The 14490-nt window shown below is 45.4% G+C and overlaps 1 long non-coding RNA gene across 1 annotated transcript in view; it reads left to right on the top strand.

Moving 5' to 3' along the window:
- The first annotated feature begins 409 nt into the window (after positions 1–409).
- The window catches only part of LOC143330695 (uncharacterized), a 71244-nt gene continuing 57163 nt past the window's right edge, over positions 410–14490 (top strand). Inside the window, exon 1 of the long non-coding RNA XR_013077967.1 lies at positions 410–594. This is a non-coding gene — a long non-coding RNA (uncharacterized LOC143330695). The remainder of the gene's footprint in view (positions 595–14490) is intronic.

Below are 14490 nucleotides of genomic sequence, written 5' to 3' on the forward strand. Positions count from 1 at the left end.
GTGTCAAAGATCTTTGAAGAAAAATATTCTTCCTGGGTGAACGTAATTCTAAGTGAACGGTTTCCAAACTTGCTCATCATGCTTTCGTTCTGAGGTCCAGGTGGTTACAGAATAATCCAGCCTTGCGTGGAGAGAGAGTGTGAGTGTCTTATGGCGTCTGGACAGTGACCTTGGGACTGGCGGCAGGTCCAGACAGACCTAGAGAGGGGATTTGGTCACGCAGTAGTGGGAAACTGGGGCACACTGGGATCTGTGGTCCTCAGAGTGGAGTCCTGGGTTTTACTGAATGAGCCTGGGCCGACCCAGCAACAGTTGCAGCCACGTCCCATTGGTCCAGCTGCAACTGGTGGCGTGCAGATATTGGGTATCAGCTGTAGTGCTGGCAGCTGTCAGTCAGTCACCACCTGTCTTCGCGCTGGATTGGCTTCTAGACTGGCTGTGTGGCAGGTCTTTGGACTGCGTGTGCGTCCGGGGACAGGTTACATGACTGGGACTCCAGATTTCACAAGGATAATTTTTGATGTATGTTTCAACTTCCATGGATTAGGAGAATCACTGGAGCATCAGCACGTGCATGTCCAACACACACCTGGGGTGAGTGTAATTCATTTCTCTGAGCATGATGTTTGTTTGATATCGATAAAAGTCCCACAACCTGAAACAAATTCGGCTAAATGTGAAAACATCTCAGCTGACTGTCTTTTAAAAGTCTAATGATCATATCTGACACAGCTTATCAGAGTAAGGATTTGCTTCCATGTGTCGTATGACTGAATGTTTGCATAAGTAAGTTGCACAGCCTCTGCCTTGATACTGCAGGGAGCACACAGAGAGGCCAAACAATCACATTATAGGAGATACAGTAAATGCAGGTGAGATGCTTCTGGCCTCTTGTGGTTCTCAGAATATGACGCTACCATTGGATAAACCCTCTGAACGGCCTTAAAAAGCCTTAAAAATAACTCTTTTCACGCTGATGGCTGTGCTTCTTACCATGTATCTCCTCTCGGCTCCAGGATGATGTGTTTGTTTTGAACCGGCAGCACGGCAGGTGCTGCACGCCCCCCCTTATTACCTCGCCTTAGTTGATTGCTTGTAATGCCTGAGTGCGTATGGCTGAAGGCACACGCCGGTGTCACAGGGAATGCCCTTTTAATGGGGGCAGCAATCAGGCGTCCGTCGTCACTGAGCCAAAGGAAAACACACTAGAAACATGCAGCATGTCAGAGGCTCATTAAGGGACGGAGCAGCGTTTATAACACTGCTGAGAGGAACAGTAAATCACTGTGCTCCCCTAGAGCGCTGAGTGGAGGGAGTCCTGCCCTGTTAAAGCACTGGTCATCATTCTACACACACCACTGACTCTGTGTGTGTGTGTGTGTGTGTGTGTGTGTGAGTAAGTACACTCACAGTGGCCGTAGCAGAGGCCAATTTTCTTACTTTTTATGTTTAAAAGTCTCCAAAATAGGAGCAACAAGCTATGAATGTGACCCATATAATGATGCAAGTAAAACTGTGTGTGTGTATGAGTTATATATGTATGTGTGTGTGTGAATGCTTTGCTTTAAGGGGATCCGTTCAGCTAACCTGGCGCCAGTTACTGTGCCGAGCAGAATCACAGGCAAAATATGTCTAAATATTTAAGACCTCTTAAGGTCATTTAAGGCCTGCTGGAGTGTGGTGCTTCAAAACCAAATAATGAGTCCCACTAAAGGTAAAAACATAACCAGATCACTCAGACCCACTCACCTCCTGGTCTCTGTCCAGGTCCGGTCTGCTCTCAATCTGACTCTGCTCCATTGAATCTTTTCTATTAAGCGTTCCCGGAGGAAGCACGTTGTGTACAGCCTGACGTGAACGCATCAATTCTTCAGACATTAGCTCTTGATTAACTCTTCCAATTAGATAACCATCAGCAGCGCTGGGGCCCTGATACAAACCAAATGGGATAGCAGACACACAGCCAGAGTGAATTGTGTCATTGTAAGGCTGATAATGGCTGCCTTCTTACACACATTAAATGCAAGTGGGGGGGGGGGGCCCTCGAGGCCCCTGGTGGCCTGTTTTTGCATGAAGTAAAATGCCTCCCATTCAATAGGGCACGGGCAGCAACGTTAAACATTTATGGAGGTTGTTTAAACAGCCGTTAACTGCAGATTAAGTGAGATCTGTGCTCCTGGTTAGGAAGAATCTGCCGTTCAGATCCTGCACACACACACACACACACACACACACACACACACACACACGAGCGCAAGCATGAAAGTGCATGAGAACAAGCACACACACATGCACGCTCGCACATGAAAATACAACCCAGCACACACAGATACATGACACACAAAGGACCCCTGCTTTCACTGCCGCTGGAGTTTGATCCTCTCATGAGTAACATGTAAGCGTTAGGATCTAAAGGTTCCCTGATTGGTTGTTAATGGATCGAACAGGTGTGAACAGAGTCACGGTGCTGCCTTTTTTAATCCTCTCAGACAAAAGCATCACCTCCAAGTTATCCCAGCAGAGTCGGACAAAATAAATTCTACCTTCAGAGAAAGAAGAAAGGTGTTTTTATTCTTCATCCTTTTCCAGACGACAAAGACTTTGGCCTGATGGGCGACGGTCAGTATTTTTCATAAGCTCCGACTAATGATGTGTAAAATGACATTCCTCACATAGGCCTGCAGTATGATGACACACGTAATCATGCTGCATTTACTCGAGAAGACAACAGTACTCTGTAATGTGTTCCACATTTAATCGCAGCATCTCTCAATGATGCATAAGGGGATTAGGAAATGGCTGCATTGATGCAGTCATGCCGACTGACAGCTACTGCTCTTTCCCAGCTTTAAAAAAATATTTGTCCAATCAAAGCTCAGTAAGATTAAGAAAGGGGGATGTCACTTAGTGTCTTAGCTACCTAGCTACAGTCAGGAAAATACTAACAGAAAAATGGCAACGAGCCTGGATGAGACTGACACTACTGACTTACAGAAACAACATCTCATCAGACATATTCATCTGATCCTCATGAGAAACGCTGACTGCTCCTGGCAACATCGCTGCTGATCGTTTAGGGCAAAACAAATACAAAAAGCTGATTATTCCAACACATGAATGCAGTGAGTAAGAGATAAAAGGCCCCGAGTCAAGTGAATCTGGAGGCGATCAGGAAGGTGATAGCTACAAATCTTTAATTATGCATTAGGAGAGGAGATAATGGTGAAAATGAGCATTTTGCAGCAAACACACTTCCTCACTGCTTAATTTCCAGGTTGGGTGTGATGTATATTTTGTCATTGACTCATCGTGCTGCACACGGCTGACCCTGATCTTGAGGGGTTTCTGGAGATGGGTCAACTCTTTTACATCTTTTATGGAGGAAAAAGTAAAGGAGTCACTGGTTCGTCATTGGGTAATCAAACATTATTTCCACTGCCCCAGTGACCTGATTTTGGAGGGCCAGTCTCTCACAGTGTCCTATTTTTCACTTGCCCTTTTCTTGGCTAATCTGGCCTTGAAACCTCTGTAAAGGATGGGAACTGAGAGTGTGACCTGACCAGATTATCTTTGCCGGTCTTTCCCGCTGTCTTGCTCTCAACCCAGACAGAAACGTGACGTAAGGTTGAAGTGGCGCCCGGTGCTGAGCGTCGCACGCTTGCCTTGTCTAATATGGAGTTAGCCTCCTTTCGCTGCTCTGTAATCAGCAGCGGAGGCAGGTTGGGAGATGGACTGTACGTGGGGAGGAAACACCGTGAGGTCATGAGGCTGGCGGTGGGTCACTGTCAGGGTCAGGGACTTGTTAATGAGGCGAGGATGTTTTGACTGCGCTGATGAGTTAGCTGGCCTGTGGAAAGAACTGGAAGTGATTTGGACTCAACAAAAAAAATCACGGGTCAGTGCTACGCCACCTGGAGCCAACAAAAATCCCATAAAGTCCATTAACAAACCCGACTTTAAACGAACAAAAACCTTTAAACATCATGAATACTTCCCTAATTTCACATGAATCAGCTTGGATGTATCAGTGAAACCGGATTTTGAGATGGCAGAGTTTTATTTACATCCTCTGAGCCAGTGTTTGCGATATGGTAATAAGCCTGCTCACACAGTGGAATTGGCAGCGCACACAGTTGGCTCGTTGTTGTTTTGGTGTTTTGTGTGGGCTGGGGCCGGGGTGCCTGCCGAGGCGCTGGTGTGGACAGCTGGCCCGTCTGATCCCTCTAGTCTGCTCTTAAATTGGTTTTAGCGGCAGCACTAATAAAGCTGATTATCTGTGTGGCTCAAGGCCCCACTAACCCTGTGACACTCCTGGCAGCTGGTGGGACCGGGCGCTCGGAAGCCAAAAAAAAAGGCATATTAATTAATCATTTTGTCATCTAACATGCAGACATCACATTTTTCCTCAGTATGTGCAGGAAAAGAAGACTCCCAGGTAGTTTGAACTAATCCTGTTCATCCCACTGGATTTGTTTCCCTGAAAAGACTTAATATGCGTGAAGCTAACTGACAATTTTAGTATTTTTCGGAGTAGCACTGCCTCCTCCTCCTCCTCCATCCACTCCTCTGACTCTCTTCCTACGTCCTGCTCCGCCCTCCCTCCTTTATTTCTCCCTCTCGTACAGTCGACGCTCTCTGGGCAGCTGCTGCTAAACCCTCTCTGCTGCTTTGCCCCCCCCCCCCCCCCGTCATCACCCCGTCCCACCCTCGTCATCGCTGCTTGTTCCACTCTGCACGCTTCACGTCGGATGTCCACACTGGGGAACAGGTTGTGTGCTGTTTGAGTGCCTTCTGGCATTCACAGCACAGGTAATCTGTTCATTTCTACTTGGTTATGTTCAACATATTGTCAGCCCATATGCACGCTGACATATGTGTAGTCCCATTGTTGAACATGGGGTGGGGTGGGGTGGGGGGGGTGGATGCCCCTTTCACAGCCTAATTGTTTAATGTGCTAAATGTGTGCTAAACGACCCACGCAGACTGTGTGAGATGCTCGGATTACGACGTCTTAATATTCATATTGATTAGCGTGTGATGTTCTGTTGGGAGGGCAGAATTTCTCCCTATAGGCAAACTATGCTGCAACCAGATTCTGCTAAATACAGCACATAAATGTGTAATACAAATGTACTTTGATAGATCTTTTAATGGAGAAGCAGATTATGTGCCACAGAAATCTGAATCGAACACGTTTTCTCCTCTTCTTCACTGTCCGTTGTGTGCTGATTTGACCTTCCTGGTGTTTCGTTATGGCGGCTGACAAATACTCAGACTCTCTCAAGAGCCCAGTTTCACACAGGGAACGTGATTTTACAGCAATTTAAAAAAAAAAAAATTATTTAATCGTTTTTCACAAGATGTTTCATTGTGAATGCATTTGTGAGTGACGGGTTAACGACAGGGTTGTCGATCAATGCGAACACTGTTTTTGAACCTCTCCGAAGCCAATAAGGTCAGAGATTGTGTCAGCAATTTACTCAGAATGCTACAGTGATCAATGAAAAACATGGATCAATAACAGCGTTTAGGTAACAAAGGGGAAGGTGCGATCCTTGTATAGTTCTGCTTGTGCAGCTTCCACCCTTGGGAAGAGCGTTTGGCTGGTGAATGGGCGTCTTTGACTCGCTATCCCTGCTCCCATGTGCACTGCCATTTCTCTGGTTTCACTCGCTGAGGAGGCTTGCTTGAATTGGCCAGAGGCCCGGGCTTCCTATAGGCCCTAAACTCAACAGAGCTTTTATGACACCAGCAGTTTCAGCTCCACTGAGAAAGAAGGAGAATTATCACGGCACGGAATATTTCCTGCAGCAGAGATCTGAAAAGAGAGAAAGGCTTTTTTGTGCTCCCCTCAGTAACAGTGAGGTGCCTCTTCTTCTTCATTTACTCTGCTGCTCATCTGCACGAAAATCTTCCTTCTGAGAGTTGCTGGTTTGATTTGGCCACTTATCTCAGCGTTTTATAGCATCACACTGTATGTTTTGAGTCATTTTCACACATGAGGTGGTCCAGGCTTCTGTTTCGGGCTCCTCCTGGTCACACACCTGCCCCTGATACCTACAGACCCACGATACACCTCAAAATCACTGAATACAGGACAGACAGCACATGTACAGCACATGCAGTTCTGTATTTTCTTGGGCATCGGCATACGTGAATGTGTTCCACACACGTGCAGTCAGCATGTTTGTAGGCGTGCACAATCCACAGTTATTGATTTTGGATGGAGCACCGACATCCACCTAAGGGTACGAGTAAACCTTCCCAGCTGTTAACACTTAGACCTCACAGACCCTCGAGGCGACGTGGAAGCAGGATTTAGGCTTAAGATGGAACTTGAGACTGACAGTGGGACTGGTGCAGTGTCAGCAGTGATGCAGGCAGTTTACTGGACTGTTGGTGAGGAAGCTCAAACGATGAGGAGTTCAAACATTAGGAAGGAGTTTGGATGCATTGTAAGAAACCAGTTGAGGTGGTTCTGGCATCTAATCAGGCGGACTGCAGGCAGCCTCCCTTTGGAAGGCACGTCCACGCGGGAGGAAGCCCAGGGCAGATCCAAAATATACTGAAGGGATTATACATCCTGCCTGACCCGCCTCGCTATCAACCAGGAAGCGAGTGCGTGAGTGGGGAGAAGCTGCCTGACCGAGGCTGCTGCCGCTGCAACCCAGAGGTGGAAGGAACATGGATGGAACTCACTTTGTCTCCATAATCTAAATGAGACGAAGTTTTCTGTTTGATTAACAGCTCTGTTTGACATTTGTAATCTGTTTCTGTGAGACAATGGAAAATGGAAATGTTAGAAGCCAAACATTTTTTTTAGGTTCAGGCTCATTATTTTAAGTTTCATTAAACAAGAAGAAATCTGGGATTTTATGTGCCTCCAGATGTGATTTTAAAAAATGATTCTGTTGTGTTTTCGTGTAGCTGATTAGACTTCAGGACTGTGTGAGTGTGTATGGACGAGTCACACCTTTATCAGCCTGCTGCACTGAGCTGAGACACCTGAGGACACCTGTGTAGGTGTGCAGCAGAGCAAGTACCAGTTTAACCATTCATTGCTTCCTGTCATTACTTTAAATCACTCTGGTGCACAATCAGCAGCTCAGTTGAATTTTCGGTAAATCATGGTAAACAGGGATGCAGTATCATTAAAAAAATCAATTCTAGTCAATCTGAATGTTTAAGAAATGGTTGTTTTGCAATGAAAAACAGTAAAACACACACGCGATGAACACCCATCCATCCAGACTGAAGCCCGGTTGGGACCGAGCTGACGTTGCCTGCGGCCAGTTTCTTACCCTCAGAGAGAGAGAGGAGCCCCCTAACACGAGGAAACGACTTCAAAAGGCTCAGAGACTTCTGAACGTTTAGGAAGTAAACAAAAAAGTGACGCAGGCGGCTGCACTGTAATTGCCTGGCTCCTTTGACTGTTGCCTGGACTTTAAGCTGGAATGTGCAGCGGGGAAGAACTGTGTTGACATTAAGCTTGGCCTGGCTGGAGAGCTGCATGGCACGCTGCTGTAGCTCCGCTGAGCTTCTGCTTGGTTTGATGAGCTTATATATTCCCTGATGATGGATGGACTGACTTTGCTGGGTGGTTAAGTGGTTGAATACTTGCCTGGTTTTTACACATGTCATGTGACCTAAGGATGTCCACATCTGCAACCAGTAAGTCAATTATAAAGAACAGGATGATTATAGCCAGTGACACTACTGCGGGAAGGGTAACACTCAATAACTCACACTGAAAATGAGAAATGCAGTACAGTAAATGACTACTTTTTCCATAGAGAGTACTGGAAGTCTTTTCTAATTTAGCCATATATTGTGACATTATCACCCACACTGCTCATTTTGTAAACACTTTGTCATTATTAATGGCACACAACACCACTGTAAAAAATGACAGAAAAACAAAACAACCTCATAAAGTCAAGTTTATGATTTCCAGTAATCAGTTTCACTGCGAGGGAGACAGTTAGGACAAACCTCAGATGACTAGCTGCATTGCTAAGAATAAGGGGGAAAGATGTGCAAATCCACACTTATTGTTGTACTGCAGGTCTTATGTTTCACCAAAGCCTCTCTAACTCTCTTAAATATGTATACACTCGTAGAAATTACATAATACTGCAAAAGAAAAGGCTTAAAACATGAAGCATACCAAAGGGATTTTATTTGTCAAGCAACACACCATCAAACGAACAGCAAACAGAGGCTGTTTCGGGTATTCAGGGGTTTAAAGGAAGGTATCTTTCTTACACAGTTACAGTAATCTTCTGTGTACGTCTGCAACACTTTGTCTTATCTCAAGGAGCAAATGTGTCTGTAGACAGAACTACCAGAATATATCTCTTCTCATAATATTACCTCTGAAACTGATCGTGATGCCAAAGAATGTGTTTCGGTTTACACGTTTCATCACTTAGAAATGATGGACCACGTAAACCAGAGAACATTCTTTGGCAACACGACCAGACTGAGATTTGTGATGATGAAGAGAGATGAAGAACCTTTCTTCGCACCATGTAATCCAAGTTCAGATGAATGACATATGGGCACTGGATGGTTCTCTGCATTTCATTTCTCTTTGTCTTCACCCTGCAGAGCGTGTTCGATGCAACATCTGTTTGATGTTTTCAGGCGGGGGGAGGGAAATCAAGAGAGCGCAGATACCAGCAGTGATGATCCAGGGCAATGCTGGAGAATCACGGGGGAAACTACAGAGCCATAAAGGCGTAAGATGGAAACCATGTAAATACCAGAACTCATTTTCCAGCACAAGTGGCAATTTTGATGCTTAATCCAATTCACGTAGTCTTTATTTCTCTGCTGTTGTTTAGTCATCTACAGCCAACACACTTCCTGCTGCTCAGTGACCAGAGTTACACGTCTCTTGAGAAAACATTTGTTCTTGCTCGGCAACGCTGAAGCTATCAACGGCTCAAAGCACAGTTTAATTGTAAGGCAGCATGGTTGCACCTCTGACATCACTGTAATGTAATGGGGACCATGATGGAATATTAATGGATGAAACCCGTGCAAGCATCTTAACTGGATTAGAGCCTTATGCTTATTATTAGCTATAATTGGATTATCATGTGCATGTAAACATAGCCAAGGGGACATGATATAAGAAGCAAACTGTGTTTGCAGCAACAAAGTTGTAATCATAAAACGTTCAGTGCACACAAGGCCACCTTAATTAAGTTCCAGTTTCATTTCAAAGGGGTAGAAAAATACAAAAAATACCAAAGACTGAGGACAAAGAACAAAAGGCAATAAACAGGGAGTGTGTGTGCTACACACACAGGCTATGCATAAGGTATTTCTTATGGGGCACTCCACTGATTTGCCACATAAAGGTCAGATTACACATCATGAAGAGCAGTGTTTAGTCTATGAAAAGAGTTGTATACTGTTTTCCGTGGCTGTGAAAGAGATTTGTCAAGTGTGGGAAAACAATTCTGCTGATGTCATCAGGATTATCTCAGTTCAGTTCCCCAAAACTCACGTGGGATGGATGATTATGAGACTATCGGTCATGCACGGCGATGATATTTGGCGTTCTGACCTCGTCACTCCTTAGAAGAAATCACAGCGGAGCAGCAGGGTGACTCAGAGCCTACAGGTGGAGGCTGAGGTGGAGGCGGGGCTTTGAAATGCTCCATGAACAGCAGCAGTGGAGGAAGCAACAGCAGCAAATGACACGGCAGGTTTCAGGTGAACAGTGTGGCAGCAAAGGAGCAGAGTCCCGGAGGCTTAAAGGGGCATTCCACCAATCTGACACACTGAACTCGTGATGGACAGTTTTCAAAGTCCATGCAGCAGGAGCAGAGGTTTTGCCTTTTCATTCCTCCCCGTGGAGAAACAGACGGCTTCCTGCATCTTTTTCAAATGGATTCCACCGTCCTGCAGACATTTTCTGGTGGGTAAAATCGAAGTTTCCCTTTCAGTGTGTTATGATGGATGGAAGAGCTCCCAGGCTTCGCTTCATTTTGGGGACTACAAATCTTTGCAAGGTTGCCTGTTAAAAACCATGGTTCAGAAATCAAAAGATGTGTTTGTTACCAGGATAAACAAAAACACTGTATTGAGTTACGTTATGGGAAGTGCAGGATCCAATGCGTCCAGAGCATGACCCATAGCCGTGACTAAAACTCTCTCTTTCTTGGCCTCCTCTGCTTTGATTTGGACATTTCTTCTGTTAATGTGTCTTTAACGACTCCCTCAACGACACAGAAGTTCAACATTAAACTTGCTGGTGTACCCTCAGAGGGCAAGTCTCCATTTTTAATCATTCATGCTTGTTGTGATTCACACAGAGAAGAATGTTAAACGGTAAAATTAGCCCTGTTATTTGATGGCTTGTGGTCCCTCTTGTAGACACACCTAATCCATCCCAGTGTTAAACTGGGGTAAATGTTTGTCAGCGCTGTTATCTTTAACTCATGCAGAAAACCTTCATGCCGTCTGCTTGTGTGCGGTTTACAGCCTTAAGAATCAAAGGCGAGTTTCGGCATTTGAACAGTAACCAGCAGATGAAGAACCGAGGATTGCTGCCTTGCTCAAGGGCATAAAATGTGAGAGGCAGACATGAGAGCATGAGCCATCAGGCTGGAGATTCTCTGACCGCTGGCAAGCCTTAGCACAGACATGCACAGTTTGTTCCTTTGTACAAACAGAAGTAATGCAGAAAAACTACCTCACTGTCCTCAGAGAACCATAAAACTGCTGGGTGCAGCTTCAGTACATGGTATGCTTCCATAACCCCGGCTCCTAAAAGCACTTTCATAACAGCTGTAAATGGGACAGTGAAAACAGGACAACCGTGTTACTGGGCTGTGGTGACAGACAGCATCCAAGCTGTTTACATTGGACTGAGTCTGACATAAACACACACACTCTCTCTCTTCACGTTATCCACTCTTTCTCTCCTCTCTCGGCCTGCGGGTCTCTCTCTCCTCCCCTCCTGAGCCCACACTGGGGCTTCTCCCAGCAGGCCTGTCAGCAGTGGTGCTCGGGGTCAGAGGTTAAATATGTGACCTGGCCTTGTCAGGATCTGCTCAGGGTTCATCACGACCAAAGATAAGATCCTGCCCCGATGCTGGGTCCCTCTAATTGTTTGAACTCAGCCATCATGGCCACAGCCTGGACTGTGCTGGTTGTATGAGTATGTATTATATATAATCTGTCTGCTGTGGAACTCCCAAACTATTCACGTCTGCATAGTGTGTATAGATAGTACATGTGGGTGCGTCTCTCAAAGTGTGCATGCGTGTGTCCTCGCATGATGAGGTAGTGTATGTGAATCTGTGTAAACAGCAGCTGAAATGCCTCCCCTATATGGCTCATAGCCTCATGTGTCTCCCTCTGTGCCTCCACATGTTTTTGTTCCTTCTTCAGTTAACAGTTAATCTGCGACTGTTAGCCCCTGGCTGTTAGCAGCCGCTCAGATGTCCTTCATTCATTGTCTCCTGAAGTATGACAAAACGCCCTCACACTGTGAAATGGCAATAAAACCTGAACTTTTGATAATAATGAATATGTGCATTAAGCAACAGTGTACCACATTATGCATACACCACTTTAAACATGCAGCACAGAAACATATCATACACACAAAGAAGTTATATTTATAAAATAAAAGCAAGGCCACAATGGAAGACATGCATGCAGCATTTTCATGCTTTTTTGCAGATAATTACTACCAAGCAAAGAGCTGAAGATGTGCGTGCCCCTGTTAGAGATTACCCTTCATTGTGTCCTGACCAATCCATCACGTGGTTTGTGAAGCACAATGTGCAGCGACAAGTGGGAAACAGAGCTAATGACACTTTGTCGGGTTATCTTTTGTCTTGACTGAGCGAAAGAAGAATAACTGTTGAGAAATGATGAGAAAACAGATGTAAAACTGGGGTCTATTTAGGATCTGAAGTTGTTACTGAAAGAGGCTTTGTTTCATGATAATAGTACAACATACAGGCTTAATTTGATTAAGTTCTTGTCCTCACTCTCTGTCCTCGTCCAGGCAAAGGACAAAACCTCCTCCTGTTTGGTCACAGCAGCACTGAGGCGCTCAGCCGCTCGTCTCCTTGCTTCTTCTCCTCGTCGTAAGCTTTGCTAGCCTTGACCTTGACAACCAAGCAGCCTGCCATCACACCTCATTAACATTAACAACAGTCTGCCTGGTGTGAACTGCTGGCTATGGGAACCTTCTGGACTTTTATGGCTCCAATTGGCTGTCAGGTCCTAACATGTGGAAAGAGGAAGTTGTATTATCTTCACTGCTAGGCTAATGGTGGGCTGCATTCATGTTAGAAAAGCCCCACGGTGTGCGGCGGCGAACACCTACACGTCAAATTCGGCTGGAACATTGAGGAAAATCTGCTTTTGTGCCCTCAGCACCCTTAAAAATGAACTGTACTCTTATTACTAAATGCATTAGGTTGTTAACTCTATTCACTTATTATCAGAAGAGGTGCAACATGGGACATTTTTAACGATGGTGTAAAATGTAGTAACTGTATTAAAGGGATATTTTGAACTCGATCTCCTCAATAGCTTTTCTTTTGTGGAGGGCTTAAAATTCACATTCCACACTGTCAGGCATGCAGAAAAACACCAACTTTGGTTTACAGATGGTCCCACTGAGATTCTAAAGGTTTTGAACAGATCCAGGAGCGAAGGAGCACCAGGAGCTGAACTAAGGAGCTAAATCAGGAGCAGCAAAAGATGAGATTCTGAGATGCTGAAAATGCTTCCTGTGTTCACTGAAAAGTTCCTGCCATGGAAATGGGCTGAGGTTAGGAGATAACACCCGTCTGAGGAGCTCTGTGCTAAAACAGTTCCTCGCTCCTGGGCTGTAACTGTCCGCATGGCAGAGCTGGCAGGGCGTGCTGTCATGAGGGTTTTCTCATGATGTTGGTCATGTGGGTGTGGAGTCCAGAATGGAAGGAGAAAATGGAAAGGAAAGAAAGGAGCAGTGTACTGAGGAGTAGAGGTGGAGATTAGTTTAGAGATGTAATGAGGAGAGGGAGGGTGGCAGAGTAGAGGAAAGGAAAGGAAGGATGACAAGGAAGGAAGGAAAAGAGATCATAGGACACATGATCATCCAGGACGAAGAGGACAGAAGCAGGTAGGCAGGGAGGGACAGGGGGAAGAGGGTTGGAGAGGGGGTTAGGATGGAGCCAAGGAGGCAAGGATGCTTCTCTCCTCCTTTTCCAGCTTCCTGCAGCCACTGGAGAGAGGAAGCAAGACAGATGAGACGAGAAAGTGACAGGCCAGAGTGTAAAGTGTGAAGGATGGAGGATGAGGAGGAGCGGGCAGATGGGCCTGACAAGAGGAGAGAGGAGACTGACGAAAGGAATCAAGGCCGGGAGAGAGGAAGGATGAGATCAGCGCACTCTCAGGCGGTCGGGAAGCGCGCTCGTAATGGCTTTTACAAATGGCTGCTAAGCTGTGAAATATTTAAGGCCTAGAACGCTTCTGGTATGTCAAAAAGAAATCCCCGTCCCGCCAAAAGGCGACCCGGGAAGACAAACAAGGCTCCCAAAGCTCTGGTCGTAAAATAAGCTTCCTCTTGTCTTGTGCTATCTCCTGAAGGGTAGCTGGAGTTAAAACAAGGCAATCGGGAAACAACAACAACAACAACAACAACAACAACAGAACAACAGAACAACAACAACAGAACAACAGAGCGAAAACCCGACGCGGGGACTCTGCAGAGCACGGGGGGAATGCACAGTAGTCAGCTGGATTTTAACAGCCTGCTGAGGAAATGTAAAAGATTTTATTGGTGTTTAAAAGAAGATAGGGTGAATGAGGGCCTATTGTAAGCGGCTCTGCAGAGGAGCGGGGGTGGGGGTTTTGCGGGGTAGAGGATTGTGCAGGGCTCAAGAAGCTTTGAAACACAGGGGTTCAGGATCAGCCTCCTCAGCTGTAAAAAAACATGAAGGCCAAAGCTGTTTTATTCCACCGTAAAAAAAGGGCCTCCTGCCGCACAGCGCTGTTTACACAAACGCCTTTTATGTAAAGTCACCAAACTAGAAGTGATGGTATTAAGAATGCACAAAAATTATATTGTTTCCCACTTCAAAGCCGAGGGAAAATCTGCCCTGAGGAAATTAATTGCAGTCATAAATGTAAGCTTTGTGAGTATAACATCAGCAGAACCATTCATGCTCAGGAGATGTGAGCTGGCTTTTGTTTATGAGTTTGCCTGTTAAAAACAAAAAACAAGTAGTTTCAGTTTGAGAATAAAAAAAAGTGGCCAAACTTTTTCTAATAATATTCTTTAATATTCAATAACAACGATCATCTGATTCAGAAATCTGACCTGCAGATTCCACTTTGACAGAAGCTGCGTCAAGCTGCACAGAGCAGATCGAGCCAGGCAGGAAGTCAGACACAGGAAAGACATGGAGAAGATTTTCAAAATAAAACAGATTCCCGCTCATATGTCAACATTAAGATTAAAAATTCCAA

Source organism: Chaetodon auriga, chromosome 13 (genome assembly GCF_051107435.1).
Source record: "Chaetodon auriga isolate fChaAug3 chromosome 13, fChaAug3.hap1, whole genome shotgun sequence".
Lineage (NCBI taxonomy): Eukaryota > Metazoa > Chordata > Actinopteri > Chaetodontiformes > Chaetodontidae > Chaetodon > Chaetodon auriga.